The following is a 17,452-nucleotide window of genomic DNA, read 5'->3' as shown; positions in this document are numbered from 1 at the left end:
AAATTCCTATGCAGCAGATCTAATATCCTAAAGCCAGCTAGATCCTGGTCATCTCAAGTGTTCAAGCAGAATATACTTGGCCCTTGCTACTAATTCTTGGTGGGAAGCATATTATATATGCTTATAAAATGGTTTTATTTTTGAACTACAATGACAATCAACTTTGATCCTAACATTTTACACATTACAACAAGGATGAAAAGAGCCCCAATCTATAGGGAATGTTCATGTCCCTAAAAAAGGCCAGGTCAGTAAGGGCCCAAATTCTCCCCTGTTCTTTAAGTGGAAAAGCAAAATATCACACCTTGAAAAGAGGCTGCTCTCAGCCAAAGCAAGTAAGACCTCTTGCTTTAAGCCTGTTGATCTGAAGCTGTTCCAGGAAGAAAAGGAAAAAAAACCCAAAGAGTTCAGGTCAGATGTTCAGCAGCAGCCAGAGTCCGACCCTATGTCACGACAGTTCTACTGGGAAGCACTGGGTCCCAGTGATGTTGAAATTGACTGTTGGGGCCCAATCTTGATGCCACTTGCCTCATTGTGGACATCAAATAAACCCTGCTGGATCTTCCTGTATATTTCTTTGGCTGTGTTAATGAAGGCCTCTTCAACATTGCAGGCTGTTTTGGCTGAAGTTTCCATGAATATAAGTCCATGCTGCCGAGCAAAGGCCTCTCCCTCCTCTCTCTTCACATCCCTGCGGGACTCTAGGCCACTTTTATTCCCAATCAGCGATCCGCGTGATACACATGTTGGAGCTAGAGTGCTGGTGGGCCTCCTCTAACCGTGAGGTCGGGCGGTTGAGGGCTTCCCGCCTTGTGATGTCACACACCCGCAGTGCTGCAGCTGCTCCCCTGGAGTAGGGACGGGTGATAGAACGGAAGGATTCTTGCCCAGCCGTATCCCAGATTTGCAGTTCGATTTGTTTTCCATCAGTGTTGACCAGGCGGGCCCCAAACTCCACACCTATTGTGAGGCCGTGGACAGGCTGGAACTGCTTGTCTGTAACCTGCAGGAGGAGCATGACTTCCCCACACCTGAAAGAAGAGGGTGTACATTCCAGCAAGCACGCGGCCGGAGAACTTTACAGCCGCTAGACTCTCTGATGGTTTTATTTTTAATTTCTTTAGGAACCACCTTCTGTTTACCGTATGGCTGCACCAACCTATATCCCCAAGAGTGAGACAGAGCTCCCTTTCTCCATGTCTGGCTAATATTTGTTACCTCCTGTCTTTTTGATAAACCAGACACAGGAAGAAGAATACTGCATTGTTTCACATATATGTGGAATAGAAAAGAAGAAAAGGAGATCAGCTACTCAGAGATGAGCGTCAAACAGTGGGTACCACTAGCAGCAGGAAGGAGGCGTAGGTCAAAGGATACACCACAGCAGACTCACAGGATGAGCGTCTAGATCAATGACAACATAAGGACTAAAGCTAAGAGCATCGTGTGAAATTAGGGAGTCCTGCTGTGTGAATTAATTTCAGCTGCTCTTGTCATGAAACAGTAACTATGTAGGGTGAGAGGGATGTTCACCCGCTTCCCCATAGTAACCCTTCTACTCTCGGTATGCATTCCATAATCTCACGTCATAAATCTCAAATATGCATAATAAAATTTATTTAAAGAAGAAAAAGATACACGAGGTTCCACAAATTTTGCTCACCCTTTTTCATGGGAAACAAAGTACAAATTTTATAAGGACAGAAGTTGTTACTCGGTGCCTGAAATGAGGAAGGAGGGACACCTTTATGCCCGCACTGCCAGGGCAAGAGCGCCAGGACCAAGCTGACTCTGTCCTCCTCCGGGCCTGCAGGACTGAGGCCGGTGCAGGTGCCCGCCTGCGGCCAGGTGTGCACCAGGCCAGGTGTGCACCAGGGCCTGCACAGGCGCACCTGGAGAACCAAGAGGTCTGCTGGGCAGCATATTAAATCCAGCCCGTCACCCAGAACTGTTCAAAGCGCACCCAGAACTTCTTCCGACCGCATTTTGAACTTCACGTTAGGAGCCGCTCTCGGGTTGACGCGTGTCATGAACCTCTCTCCCCGCGGAGCGTGCTCCCTGTTTCCTTGCCTTGTTCTGAATGGACCACGTTCATGGACTTCAGAGAATAACTCCGCTTGACCATCTCACCGCCCCTGACTTCATGAACTTTTCTCCAATCCCATTACAGTTTCTTTCTTTCTCTTTCTTCACAAGGGGGCACAGACTTCACGCACCTTCTTGGCCAGCCCCGTGCCAGTGGTCCTTGGAAAGCACGGGCTGCAGTGATCACACATCTTCCCCTGCGGCTCCTCCTGAGGAGCCCAGCGGCATTCAACGCTGGACCTTTGGAGGCCTCTGCTGTCCTCTTCCTCCTCTTCCACTGTGGGTAGAGGAATGCCGCTGACTGCTGACAGCATTCACGCCATTTGTCACAGTGTCTGTAATAAGTCCTCTTTCTTTCTGTTTGCATTTTTTTTTAATCGGGAAAGGATTTTGATTGGATCGGTTTAGCTCTCGTGCTTACCCCTGAACCAATCAGCTAAGGCCAATTGTGGCAGCTCCCACTCCAATTGAAGCAGACTGAACTGTCCCACCTTCTCCAAAATTGGGCAGATGGAGATGCTAACCCCGGGAAGCCCCAGCTCCCTTTGTCTTGGCAAGGAAGGCCCCCGGGAGCAAAAAACTGTGAAATTCCTTTGGGTCCCAATGTTTTTGAAGTGAAATCTGTTCAAAAGTTGTGTAAAGGAAACTACCAGCAATGTGAAGAGAGAGCCTACAGAGTGGGAGAATATCTTTGCCACTCATACTTCAGATAGAGCACTGATTTCCAGAATTTATAAAGAACTCAAAAAACTCTACACCAAGAATACAAATAACCCAATCATCAAATGGGCTAAGGAAATGAACAGACACTTCACAGAAGATCTACAAGCAATCAACAGATACATGAAAAAATGTTCAACATCTCTAGTAATAAGAGAAATGCAAATCAAAACTACCCTAAGATTCTATCTCACCCCAATTAGAATGGCAATTATCAAGAATACAAGCAACAATAGGTGTTGGAGAGGATGTGGGGGAAAAGGTACACTCATACATTGCTGGTGGGGTTGCAAATTAGTGCACACACTCTGGAAAGCAGTGTAGAGATTCCTCAGAAAACTTGGAATGGACCCACCATTTGACCTAGCTATCCCACTCCTTGGCCTATACCCAAAGGACTTAAAATCAGCATACTACAGAGATACAGCCACATCAATGTTCATTGCTGCTCAATTCACCATAGCCAGATTGTGGAACCAACCTAGATGTCCTTCAATTGATGAATGGATAAAGAAACTGTGGTATATGTATACAATGGAATATTACTCAGCCATAAAGAATAATACCATTATGGCATTTGCAGGCAAATGGATGAAATTGGAAAATATCATGCTAAGAGAGATAAGCCAATCTCAAAAAACCAAAGGACAAATGATCTCGCTGATAAGCAGATGATGACACACAATGGGGGGTGGGAGGGAGGCAAGAATGGAGGAAAGTGGTACTGTGTAGAGGGAAAAGAGGGGTGGAAGGGGTGGGGGGGGAGAAAAAAATAACAGAATGAATCAAACACCATTACCCTATGTAAGTGTATGATTACACAAATGGTATGCCTCTACTTCATGTACAAACAGAGAAACAAGTTGTACCCCATTTGTTTACAATAAAAATAAATTAAAAAAAAAAAAAAGTTGTGTAAAGTTGCCTTTTCCCTTTAAAAAGTTCTCCTCAGCCTAGAGCATTTCCAAGATGGAAATTTTGAAACAATGAAGTTTCTGTCTTTGAATAAAACCTATTTTCCTACCAATTCAACTCCATATATTTCTGGAGTAGTGAGTGTTATGACCCAGACTCTTCCTCCCCATGCAGAATCTTGTGCCAACTGGTAACAAAATGGACAAGACAGCTTCCTGAAGCAGTAGGAAAGCTGATCTTCATGAAACAGACATTATTACCTCATGTACATATATGACTGCATGCCTGATGTGATCCTACAATATGTATAATCAGAAAAATGAGACATTACACTCCATTTATGTGTGATCTATCGAAATGTATGAATGCATTCTACTGTCATGGACAACTAATTAGAACAAACTAAAAAACAAGTTTTTTAAAGAATTAAAGACAAAACACTCAAAGCAATGAGCACCCACACTACGGTATCTATAACCTGTGTTGTAGTGTCTGTGTTGGCACCAGTGCCTTAGGCATGCTCACACGTAACAGACACCCTGCACCTGGTCCCAGTCCTGCAGTCTCTGAGGAAGACAGGAAGCATTGCTGAATTGCTCTTTCCTTGGTAGTGCAGGGACAAAGGTGTCATCCTTCCTCATTTTGGACACTCTGTAACAACTTTTATCCTCATAAATGTTGTACTTCTGTTTCCCATGAAAAAGGGTGAGTAAAAGTTGTGAAACCTCATGCATTTTTTTTCTCCTTTAAATAAATTTTATTGTGCATATTGCCAATAACTATTTCATTAAGATGGTAGAGTCTAAACACTGGATAGCTCTATGTTTTTATAGGAAAATTTAGAGTTAAGTATTAATTTTAGATATTTAAGAAAGAAAAGTACAACTTATAGTCTCCATATCAGCAAAGGATAAAAGGGGTATATGTCAATAAGCTTCACCAACGGAGTGAAGGAAGAATGGAAAAGGAATACAGATGGAAAGGATGGTAAGCAGAAAATACAAAATTGTGTGTTTAAAATAAGTTCAAATATATAAGAAATCACACTAAATGTAAATAGACTAAACTCACTTATTAAAAGAAACAGACTATGCATTTGTATTTTTTAAAATAAGCTATGTCCTATCCATAAAAGTCACATCTAAAACAAATAACACAGAAAGACTGGAAAGAGGTAAAACATGGAAATACTAAGCAAAAGCTTACATGGTGGTGTTAATTTATAGCAAATATCATTAACAAGGATAAAAAGGAATGATACATAGTAATAGAAGAAACATTCTACCCAGATTTGGCTGCATCTACCAAAATAATCTTGCAACATATTTAACAAAAACTGATGTGATTACAAAGAGATATTAAAACCACAAGCATCATCAGGGATTTTAGCTTGGATGTTGTAGATCAAGCAGACACAAAACTTTACAAATTCAGAAGAGTTATAGTATATGAAAGGAAGCAAGGCACCAAAGACTAATTAAAATTCAGCCACTGGTGCAATTTCAGGTTGATTACAAAAGGCAGAAGCTTTCACACTGTAATTTTATTGTCAACATCCTTTCTGTTATCACTCTGAAAATCATTACCCATGAAAAGTATGACAAAAAAATAAAAAGAGATTGCTATGAGGAAATGATTAAGTAACCTGGAGTACAAGACACACATTGATGAAACTTGCCAAAGGGCAACAGTTTTGTAAGAACACAAAGAAAGCAGCCTTTGACTTTTCATCATATCCTCCATTTGAAAAGCAGCAGCAGGTTTATGGACCAAAAAGGCCACCAACAGCTCCCACGGTCTCTGCCCCGGGCCTTGTGACCTCCTGACTGGTGACCTGGTCACCCTCTAGGGCTTCGGTTCCCAGCTACAATTTCCACAGGTACTTAGGGGGAAAAACTAATAATAGTGAGATGGTATTTCTATAAAAGTCTCACATTAGGGTGATAATCCCTTGACTGCTGCTTACCACCGTACTTCTGAACAGGGAAGTTTATGGCCCTGTGTTGGTTGAACTTCACATCCACCTCTGACAGACTCCATTCTACAGTGTCTTGAAACTCTTCCTCTGAAGAAAAATCACGGAAAAAGCCACCTCTCTCCAAAGGTGCTGAGTAGTTCAATGAACCTGTGATCAGTACCACCATAACAACATCTCTCTTACTACAGTAGAAATGGATGTCGGCTGTGTGTCCAAACGCATGGACCCTCCTGAGAAGAGTTCACAGCACACTGAGGTCCAGGCCCAACACTTGACAATGATGATATCCTTCAGCATTTGCGTTAGTGTAAGCCAGTCCTGGAAGAGGAAATGAAAAGTCCATCTGCGTCATTTGTCTCATAAGAATTTGTAGACTGCTACCCTGGGTCAGGTCCTGGTTCAGGTCCTGGGCCAGGTACTGGGACTCAAAATGAACAAATGAGGTCCCTGACCTTGAAGAGCTGATGATGCAGTGGAGGAGAACTATACAGCAGGTAATAACCTTACAGTATAAGAGGGTAGCTGAGGGCACCCAGGGGAGGCCCCTTGCAGGAGGAAGGGGCAGAGAGTGAGATACCAAGTCCTAAATGCAACTGGTTGTGAAAGAAGCGTGGGCTGTAAGAAGGCAGGGCGGGAGTAGCGGGAGGGGAGGGCAGAGGGCTTGGCCTGGGTGGAGGCCAGAGCACACAGGGGGTGCTGTAGCACTGAGTGGGCGTGGGCCGGTGAGGAGAGCAGGGCCGCACAGCAAGCAGGGCCAAGCTGCAGCCTGCTGCCTCTGAACAAGGACAGGCTGGCCATGCTCAGCTCTGGGGGAGGCCAGCTCCGTGCCCACGGCCATTCCTCACGGGTCTGGAGGCCCTCGGTGGTCATTTCTTTGCTTTATCTTCCTCGGGTTTTGACTCAACTTTGGTCTTCTGGCCTCTTGCAGAAGACTTCAATGCCATGACTCGCAGGACAGACTTCTAAGCGCGACATTCAAGGCCTCTACCAGCTCTATCCAGTCTACTTGCCTCTCCACAAGCCTCCTCCTCCTCCTCCTGGCCAGCTTGGGTCCTAGTACTAGGACTTGCCCTTCGAGGTGACCTGTAAGCTGCCAAGGCAGGGAATGTGCTCACTGTACCACTCAACACGGACCAGAGTCTGTTCTGTGGCTTTACAAGGAGAGCTTTGGTTGCCAGTGTTGAAGCCGAGTGCCACGCTGAGACATCCTGACTGAAGCAACAGCACAGCAAATGGAAGGGGACCCTCTTCCTCACTCTGAGATGAAGGTAGCTTCACACTGATCCTCCATGGCCAAGCTCACCTCCCAGTCCACCAGTTACATCAGCAAATCCTGACGTCCTGTAGTTGTGGATCACTGAGAAGCAGATACGAAGACGATTTACCTCTGCCAGTGGCAATGCAAATTGCCAGAGGACCTTCCTTTTTGGCTGTATGAACTTTGCCATCATTTGAACCTATGTAAAAATACATATATATGTAAAAATACACTCATAATAAAAGCAACTAAATTTTTGAATGCCAATAACCAGGAAGCTCATAAAAATGAGGCCATGGCTGGATTTTGTGGGGTTTTTTTTGTTTTCCCCTTAAACTTTCAGAGCTGGGCAGGGGCCAGGGAGATAGAAAGGAGTACAAACAGATTATCAATCCCACCATCCATGGAGTGAACAGTGGAGGAGGGGGTCTGAGGCAAAAGAGGGAGACCCAGACAGGAGACAGCCGCAGACCCCAAGACCAAGACTGGCATGCGGAAGTCCTTCCTCCGGCCCTCCATAGAAAGACCCATTTCTTAGAGCAAAAACAGGCAGGAAGAGAATGAAGTCTGAGTCTTGGGAGGACATTCTAGGGAAAGGGAATTGATTCTCCCTGTTTTCAATCCAGAGGGAAGAATTGGACGGGGTGGATGTCCCTGGAAGACAAGGTCCCACATGCTCCGGGAAGGCGTCTTCTGCCTTGTCCAGAGTTCCCAGCATGCTACTGTGGAGCAAGGACTCCTAGTTCCAGGGAACATGGAGCCATGTGTGGGGGCCACCTGGCATCCTGCAGGGTCAAGTGACCTCTGGGGCCATCGAGGCAGCCTGGTGTGGCAGAGAGCACTCCGGAACTCCCCTTTCCCTCACCTCCCAAGCAGTCACTGGACAAGTTCTGTTGATGCCACTGCCAAAATACATCCCAGCCTGTCCATGGCTCCCATCTTCCATCCCAGCCCGAGCACTGGCCTCCTAGCCTCCACTCTTAGTGCCCCCTGGTCTGCTATCCTCACAGCAACCTCAGTAGTGCTTCTTTATTGTGTGTGTGTGTGTGTGTGTGTGTGTGTGTGTGTGTACAAATACTTAACAGACAAAATTGTCCCTATTTATCACCTATGTGTTGTTTTGAAATATACATGCATTGGGGAATGGTTAAATCAGGCGAGTTAACCTATAAATTACCCCATAGACTCGTCATTGTTTTGTGGGAAAAACACTCAAAATCTACTCTCAGCAATTTTCAAGAATACATTATGTTGTCATTAACCATAGTCACCATGTTGTATATAGAGCTCTTGAACTTAAGCCCCCGATCTGAGATTTTGTACCGTTTGTCCAGCAGCTTCCCAATCCCAGTCCCTGGTCACCACCAATCTACTCACTACTTCTATGAGTTCACCTTTTTTTTTTTTTTTTAACCAATCACCTTTTGGGGGTATGAATTCTCAGGATATGAAAGGATTCGGCCATGTTTGAGTTGTTCATGGAGGGAGCTGGACCGGGACACTCATGCTCAGGAGTACAGAGTGTGCCCCCCACACTGCCCCTCTTCAGCGGTAGCCATGATGGTCAGTAGTACACAATGTGCCCCCACACTGTCCCTCTTCAGCGGTAGCCATGATGGTCAGTAGTACAGAGTGTGCCCCCACACTGTCCCTCTTCAGCGGTAGCCATGATGGTCAGGAGTACAGAGTGTGCCCCCCACACTGCCCCTCTTCAGCGGTAGCCATGATGGTCAGTAGTACTGGGTGTGCCCCCCACACTGCCCCTCTTCAGTGGTACTCCAACGTCTGCTCAGATTTGAGTTCCTTGAAGTCCACAACTGAACAGTACGTGGCTGTCAACACCATGTTAACCCCAGTGATCATCTTCTCTTGACACTGATGAACATGTAACACCAGTAGCAACCTCTGAAACGCTGGACAATGCCTGCAGGGGTGAAATTTCACGTCAGTATCCAGCATGGCAGCTCCCTTGTTTGATATCCCTGAGTTTCTTTTCCTTCACTGGTGTGTCTGATGCCATCTTGGAGTCCTACTGGCAGATGAGCTGGGCTGTGCCAAGGCTGCTGGATAGGAAGCACCTACAAATTCAATCTTTTAAAAGCTCTACAAATAAGTGAGATTGTGTAGTATTTGTCTTTCTGTGCCTGGCTTATTTCACTTAACACAATGTCCTCTGGGTTCATTGTTGCTGCACGTGACAGATTTCTTCCTTTCTTAAGACTGAGTAGTATTCCCTTTTTAACACCATGTTTTCTTTATCCTTTATCTGTTGATGAACATTTAGGTTGGTTCCATATTTTGTCTATTATGAATAATGATGCAATGAACATGGGAGTGCAGATATCTCTCTTACATACAGATTTTGATATATATCCTCTGGTGGGATTGCTGGATCATACTGTAGTTCCATTTTTAAAATTTTGAGGAACCTCAAAAGTGCTTTCCAAAATGAATGCACTAATTTGCATTTCCACCAACAGGTTTCATTTTCTGTATATCTTCTCTAATATTTATCTTTCCTGTTTTGAGAATAGCCAGTCTAACAAGTATGAAGTGATATCTCATTTTGGTTTTAATTCACTTGCGTTTCACCAATGATTAGTGATGTTAAACATCTTTTCATATATAACTATTGACCATTTGTATGTCTTCTTTTGAGAAATGTCTATTCAGGTCTTGTTTATTTGGTTAGTTGATTGGTTGGTTGAGTTTTTCCCAGTGTTGGGCTATTTTTTTAATCAGGTTGTTTTCTTGCTATCGAGTTGTCTGAGTTGGTTACATATTGTGAATATTAACTCCTTATCAAATATGTGGTTTGCAAGTATTTCCTCCCATTCCACTTGTTGTCTCTTCATTCTATTGATAGTGTTCTTGGCTGTGCAAAAGCTTTTTGGTTTTATTTATCTATTTTGATTTTTGCTGCCTGTGCTTTTGTGTTCACATTTAAAAAAAAAGAAAAACTCATTGTCTAAACCATTGTCATATATTCTTTCCCCTGTGTTTTGTTCTAATAATTTTATCATTTCAAGTCTTATCTTTAAGTTCGTAATTAATTTTGAGTTGATTTTCATATATGGTGTGAGAGAAGGGTCTAAATTCATTCTTTTGCATATGGAAAAATGCAGTTGTCCCCACACCACTTGTTGAAGACTTTCCTTTCCCTGTTGTGTTATTGGCACCTTTGTGGAAAATCAATTTGTCTTGAATGGAGGGATTCCCTTCTGGGCTCTATTCTGTTCCATTGGTCTATGGGTCTGTTTGTATGCCTATGCATGCTATTCTGGTTATTAGAGCCATGTAGCTTATTTTAAAACTATTCTGATATCTCCAGGTTGTTCTTTCTGCTCAATATTTCTGGGGTTCTTGTGGGTCTTCTGTGGTTGTATATGAATTTTAGGATTGATTTTTCTATTTATGCAGAAAATGTCATTGGAATTTTGTTATGGATTATATTGAATTTGTAGATAACTTTGGGTAGTATGGACATTTTAATATTAATTCTTCTAATTCATGAACCTAGGATATTTTTCCATTTATTTATATTTTATTCAATTTCTTTCATCAATGTTTTGTAGTTTTTGATGTTCGGGTCTTTCACTTCCTTGGTTAAACATATTCCTAAGTATTTTACTTTTTGGTAACTCTTGTAAATGGGATTGCTTTCTTGTTTAGAAATACTACTGACTTTTGTAGGTATCTGTTGTGTTCTTAACCTAGAAAAGGACAACAAATAAATCATAGGTTCAGCGAATTCTATTAAAGAAACATTGACTATAATAATCATGAAGGAAATATTTTTATTAGCATTAGCCATGTGAGCCTTGTTAAAATTTATAGACTGGGAGGAAGAAAGATTGGATGGCTCAGTCCTCTTTATGAACCTATGATTTTTTTCTCTCAATAAATTTCCTACAGCAATTACAGAGGTCAAAGTTATTCCATAGACATTAGGTCCTTCCAACACTTGGAAACACAGTCCACCAGTTGGTGACAGTTTCTCCCATGTAACAGTAGTTTGAGAATCAGGGATTATCTCTATTCCATAAATAAGTATTGTGCCTACTATGTGCCAGGCCCTGTGAAGTGAACAAAGAACACAGGGCCTTCCCCTCCTGGACTAGTAAAGAAAGAGTCCAGCAGGCAGGTACAGGGTAAGGAGGGACTGAACCAGCATTTCTTCCCTTTATCCTCTCTTGTTTTCATTACTCAAGTAACTAATTTAGATTCATTTAATGACCACTAGAAAAGAACAGTCTAAGCTGTTCAGGACTTGACTCATCCTTTCCCTTAAGGGGTTCACTGGGCTCGCTTGCCTGAACTTGACCACAGAAGTACTTTGCACTTGAGTTAAGAGCCACCAGGCAATTCTCGTCAGTATGGGTGTTCTTTCCTGAGCATTCGGACCTTCCACTGGAAAGCCGGGGAGACAGCTGAGGGATGCGCCCCTCCACGGAGGATCTAGATCGGAACCCTGAAAGGACTGTGGCGCAAGGAAGAAGACTGGAGTCAGCCCACCAGACACTCAGCTTCCAGAGAGCCAAGGCGAGCGGGGAGTGGGAACTGCGCATGGGCCTCTGCATCCTGCAGATCTTCAGGCTCGGTGCAGCCAAGTGCTCCATTATTCCTTTAGTACGAATCTCCCAAGTCGGGGCATTTCAGCACCTAATCCAGCAGACACATGGGCTCCAAGACTGCATGAGCCCTGAAGATGGAGGAGTGCGTGCGCATTTCCCAGGTTACCCTGTCCTCAGGGGAGTTTGGGTTTTAGAGGTTAATGTTCCCACCTAACTGGCCATTATGAGCAGAGGTCCAAGTGCAGGACCGGGGCAGTGACTCCATGTCCTGAGGCAATGGTCATCCACAGGATGGCATTCAACCCTCCTGGAGGAACCAGGCAACAATGAGCACAGAAAGCTTTCACAGGCTCCATGTGATACCACCGTTTACGGGTGACGAGTTCTGCTTCCTCTAATGTTGAAGTTTGAACACTAGAGAAGCAGCCAAGGCAAGCATATTAAGCAGGGAGGGAGAAGGGGACCATGGCTGATGTTCTAAGGTCCCAAGAAGCGAGTGCACCCTACATCTTTTATAGGTTAAGGTCTCTTTTGTTCTCCAGTTCTGCCCACCCCCTTATCTCTCCTTCCTGCCTGTGTGACTAGGCCTGGTTTTGCAGGTGAGATGTAAAAAGTGAGAAGCGGATGGGGCAGGAGGAGGGCCAAAGTGATTCAGCCAGGCAAGGGCCCAGGGGGCATTCATTAGCAGCTCCTTGCTTGCAGTCCTTGATAAGGGCAGGTAAATTTGGTAATCAATGAGCTCCGGAGATCCTTGACATTCCATCCTCCCAGGGGCAGTCTCCAACTTCCAGAGGCAGATGGCTTTCATGGCCTCCATTTCCTCCATTTGACTCGATCCCCTATTTCTACACTAACTGCCTGTCCCCAATTCTGGCTTTACATGCGTGAAGCAGGTGCCTCAACTACAGCCTCCCCATAGTTAGTAGATGAGACTCAGTATCATCACGCCCACTTTGCAGATGAGGAAACTGAAGTTTGGGGAAGTAAATAGTCTGTCTTCACAGATAATACTTCAGATCATGGATTCAGTCCCAGAAATAATTGATATCAATACCCTATGCTCTTCCTAAGTACTGACAGACCTGCCATCTCTCCTGGGAACCAAAGAACTGTCCTACAAAAACCTCCAGCTACCCACTTTGCTGTTCAAATCAAGTCCAAGGCCTGCTACCAAATGGGTGTCTCTGGCAAAATCCAATTTAAAAAAATAAGAAGAAGAAAAAGGAAAAGGAAATCCAAAGAGTTCCCAAGGTCTTTCTGTGCTTTGAGCACTGGTCAGAGAACCATTGTGCATCTTAATTATAAGTAAACAGATGGACATAATAGTTTCTGTTGACTCTTTTCAGGTCTGCCCACTTAATTGTGGTCTGTTCAAAGGTGAGAACTCAGGTTTCCCACCTTGAGATTGCTTTGCCATAGTTTATAATTCACCTCAACTTAACCGTAGGTAATCTGCACTGCAGGTAAAGGGCCCCAGGCCAGGGAGGGCCCTCGGCCACAAGATGAACAAAGCACCTCAGATATCCTCTCTGGGAAGAAATAAGGATGCATTTTGTGTAACCGATACAGTCCTAAACATTAGGTGCAAAACATTGCTTTAAGTGTTTCTAAAGGGTCAGATTGAAAAACGAGGACTGACATCAGACATGTCGTGTTATCTGCAGTGTCCCCACGACAATTCTATGAAGCAGGGTTTCTTCACTATTTTACAGATGAAATGGAGTCGAGAAAATGACATAGTGGCACATAGCTAGCAACTAAGTAACTGAGGCCAGCTCTGCTGCTTCCACAGCCCTTCCTACTTCCCAGGGCCTCCTGCTGAGCACATGAATGCAGTCTCTAGTTTGCCTCTTTTATCTACTTTTATTCCAAGAAGCACATTCAAAATACTGATCCGAAAGTCCACTTCGATTCTAGATTGGAGATTGGAACACAAGCTTGCATGCGCTGACCTTCATTTTCCATGTCGGTTTTAAGACATCTGCTGCTCACCGTGGGAACACTCGGGCCGGGTGTCCTGGACGCCACCCTCCTCAGTGTTCTGTAGCACTAGCCATTCAGCTAATTTCCTGTGCCTTAACGGTGAACTTGAAAAATTGTACCAGCCTCTTGTCATCCCATGCAGGGGCATTATCTAGTGCCATCTTTGCACTGCAGTTAATCATTTATAGGATTTCTTCACAGCTTAGAAAATGCCAGTAATGTCTGGCACAAAAATAACCTGCCAGAACGATTAGTTTCCATTGCTTCATTACATTATACAACAACCGAATTGCTGGCATTGAGGTTATCGAGCGCGGGCGCTGTGGGAAACGCCTCTGTCCAGAGTGGTTTTATTATTATGAATAACTCTGATTCCCAAAAGTTTTCTAGGCAAAAGTCCACCAACCCTGTTTTTCCAGCATTAGGCTCCCAAGAACGGTGCTATCAAGTCGTATCCAGGTGCTGTGTACAATCTGCAGTGAAGTGTTGAATCGCAGGGGTCATAAACCTTAATTTACTGAAATCGATTCATGCTGGAGATGCCATAAAATGCCTACTACTGTTACTCCTGTTAATTGAGGACAATTATAAGATATCTCTTTTCCAGACTGTTCTCTTATCCAGATGTACTCTCTAGAAATTTAACAGGAAAATCAACCTGAAGAATCAACCAGGGTGTTCTAAGCCCCCAATTTCATGCTTAATTAATGAAGCTCACAAAATTGCTAAGATTGGCCAGGCATGGTGGTACACACCTGTAACCCCTGTAACTTGGGAAGCTGTGGCACAAGAATCACAAGTTCAAGGCCAGCAGCAGTAACTTTGTAAGACCCTTTCTCAAAATAAAAACTAAAAAAGGCCTGGGATGCGCCGAGTGGCAAAGCACCCCTGGGTTCGAGCCCCAGTACCAAAAGAAAAGAAAGCTAAGATTGTTAATATTTTGAAAGAACTTTTGTCCAATTAAGAGAAAAGTCATCCTGTTCTCAGATCTTGGGTGACATCAGAGTGAAGGGGACTTAAGATCCTAATGTTTGTTCCAATGACTGAATACAGGTGAGGGCTGAGAACTGCATATTAAAGGGAGGCAGCTGGCCTGTCCAGGGACAGGGCAATCCCTCCTGGCAAGCTGCCCATCAGCAGTGCCCAGGCCACCCACACGCTGATGACGGGAACAGTAATACTAATCTTGCTGGCTCCTGCCTCCCACTTCCTTTTCCCAGTTGAGGCCTAAGGTAAAATGATAATGTCCTTTTAGCCTTTGGGAAAATGGCTAATGTATTTACTTTCAGTTCAAAGGCCAGTTAAGACATCACAACTCCCAGAGGCGAGGGTGGGTGGAGCAGTTCACCAACCCCTTCTCAGTGCAGGACCACTGGCCTCCTGACCTCTACAGCCTTCATCCAATTCCTTCCTCCAACCTCTGCCCAGCTCTCCCTCTCCGTCACATCCCCCCTCTGGCTGCCTCCCCTTTTCCCTGTTCTGCATCATTTGAAGTTAAATTAAGTTTGAAGAGATCTTTGTCTTGGCTGCCGTTCACTTAAACATCAAGGGACCTCTATTTCTAGTTTCCTTTATAAAAGCTTATTAAATTTATTTGCATCTTGTTTTATGTTACCCTGTTTTTTCTTTCAGTCCTCGCTAATTACTACTCACCTTTCTTGTGCAAGGTTTTGGGCTGAAACCTCAAGAAATACAAAATGTAGACATGTTTTCTTGGTGGCAGAGGAAAGTTTTCCTCCTGTCTGCATGGCCTTCCGCAGAGAGCGTGTTCCTGAGCTGCTTCCAGAGGAGCAGATGGAGAGGGATCCAGGTGCAGGGAGGAATCACAACAAACAGCCTTCGGTGTGGCTCCTGTGACAAACCACCACACACTGACCCCCACACAGGTCTATTAATTTACAGTTGTAGAGGCAGAAGTACAGAACAGGACTTGCGGCCTTCAGCCAGGTTGCCGGCACCTACGTTCTTTCTGGAGGCTCTAGATGGAAGCCATTTGCTGGCCTTTACTGGCTTCTAGAGGCTGCCTGCTCTCCTTGGTTCCCGGCCTTTGCCTTCAGCCACAAAGCCCATCACTCCAACCTCTGCTTCTGTAGCCATGTCTCCTCTCCCCTTCTGACCCTTCTGCCTCCTTCCTATAAGGATCCTGTGAGATTACACTGGACCCGGAAAATAATCCAGAGCCATCTCCTCATTTCAATATTCTCAGTTCAATCACACTGCAGAGTCCCTTTGACCACAGACATAATATGTTCTGTGCTCACTGGTACGATAGAGACCAGTATGTCCCTGTGCAAGGGTGATGTGCAAATTCGTGAAGCCTTCCATATTTAAGATTATAATAATAATAATATATCCAGAGGTCCCAAGAATTAGGATGAAGATGTGTGGAGGGAAGCACATTATTCAGTCAACTTCAGATAAGTGCAGAGCTAAGAATCCAGAAAACAAGGCTAGGGAAGAGGAGCCCCTGGGTCGGGTGTGACAGGGTTGGCATTCTGGAAGACAAACCTCAGCTAAGCCATGGAGGGCTGGTTCGGTGTGATCAAGTTGGATTCAGGCAACCCTGAGGCCTCAGTTTCCTTAGATTGTAGGTAGATGGATGTGTCTGTTACATGGGCTTATTATGAGAATTAAGTAAGATAACACGTAAAGCCCCGGCCCTTGGTGAGCATGCAATGTGACTGATATGTCAGATGGAAACAGAAGACTTTGGAAGCATGAGAGGACATCAGCTTCACTGCTCTCTGCAGGCTGTTCTCCAGGCTGAGGATACAGCAAGAGAGACTGCTAGTGGAAAATAGTGTCCCGAGAGCAAGCACAGAGACACCGTGAGATGCCATTTTCCTCCCCAGAAGTTGTGAGTCCCACATCCAGTAGCCAAGGTCTCCTGCCAGATTACTTGGTTATTTCCGTGCAAGAGGAAAGGAAGTGGGGAGTGTGGCAGAGCCAAGGCAAATGCACACTATAATCAGGAAGTCGTTTCCATGGCAATCCAGTGCCAAGCTGAGTTTCTTTTGAAACTTTGGGTTGGGTTTGTGAGAAAAATATGCCTGACAGGGACTGTTGGTTAGAGCCCAGTGGTGGACCGCCGACCTGGCTATCCCACCTGGTGACTGCCTCCTAAATGTGCACAGCTGGTTCACGTGTTGGAAGCTAATCCTCAGCAGGATGGTATTTGGAGTTGGAGCTCTGGGGAGTTGATTAGGTCAAATCAGGTCATGAGGGCTCTGGGATTCTTAACTTTCTTGAAGGGAACTGGGAGAGATCTCATGCCCACATAGGGACAGAGAGAAAAGACAGTCATCTATGAACCAGGAAGAGGGCCCTCACCAGAGACTGCATCTGCCAGTAAGTACCTTGACCTGGGACACACCCGGCAGGTGGAGGTGGGGCAGGGAGTGGAGTGGAGTGGATTTCTGCTCAGGTGACATGATTTTTCTAGCAATTAGATGTGAACAATGGCCCGTGCACTTCCTGAAGTCTTGGGCTGGACAGTTGTGCTTGCGTAATCTGCAACATCAGTTACAAGCACAGTTATCTCCCACTTGAAAGCCAATTTCCTTCTCTCTGGGACAGATGGAGTGGTGGAATGTGGCCCCTAACCAAATCCAGACTGGTTATAACAACCAAGGGTTACTCCGCTGTTTTTGGACTTCTGATTGAGTCCCCCCCGCACCTCCTGCATTTCATTGATTCTACTGTCTCTCTGCCTTCCAAGTCAGTAGAAGTGACTTCAGATAAACAATAACAAAAAGGGCATTTAAGGACACTAGAATAGAGGCCATGGGGTTGGGGGGACTCAAGGGAGCAGATGTAACCCTGGCACAGATCAGATGGCTATTTTTAGCAATAGAGTTGGTGTGACTCCCTGTTTGTATGAATCAAGACTGTCCTGTGGTTGCAAGAAATAGAAGCTTAACAGGAACCGCTCAGGCAAAA

The 17,452-nt window shown here is 44.7% G+C and overlaps 1 pseudogene; it reads right to left on the bottom strand.

Annotated features, from left to right (window-relative positions):
* Nucleotides 1-420: 420 nt before the first annotated feature.
* Nucleotides 421-1,018, bottom strand: LOC124985809 (ras-related protein Rab-2B-like; annotated as a pseudogene).
* Nucleotides 1,019-17,452: the final 16,434 nt, after the last annotated feature.

The sequence above is a fragment of the Sciurus carolinensis genome, chromosome 5, assembly GCF_902686445.1.
Source record: "Sciurus carolinensis chromosome 5, mSciCar1.2, whole genome shotgun sequence".
NCBI lineage: Eukaryota > Metazoa > Chordata > Mammalia > Rodentia > Sciuridae > Sciurus > Sciurus carolinensis.
Note: the sequence above shows the minus strand (reverse complement) of the source record. Positions and strands in the feature narration are given on the sequence as shown.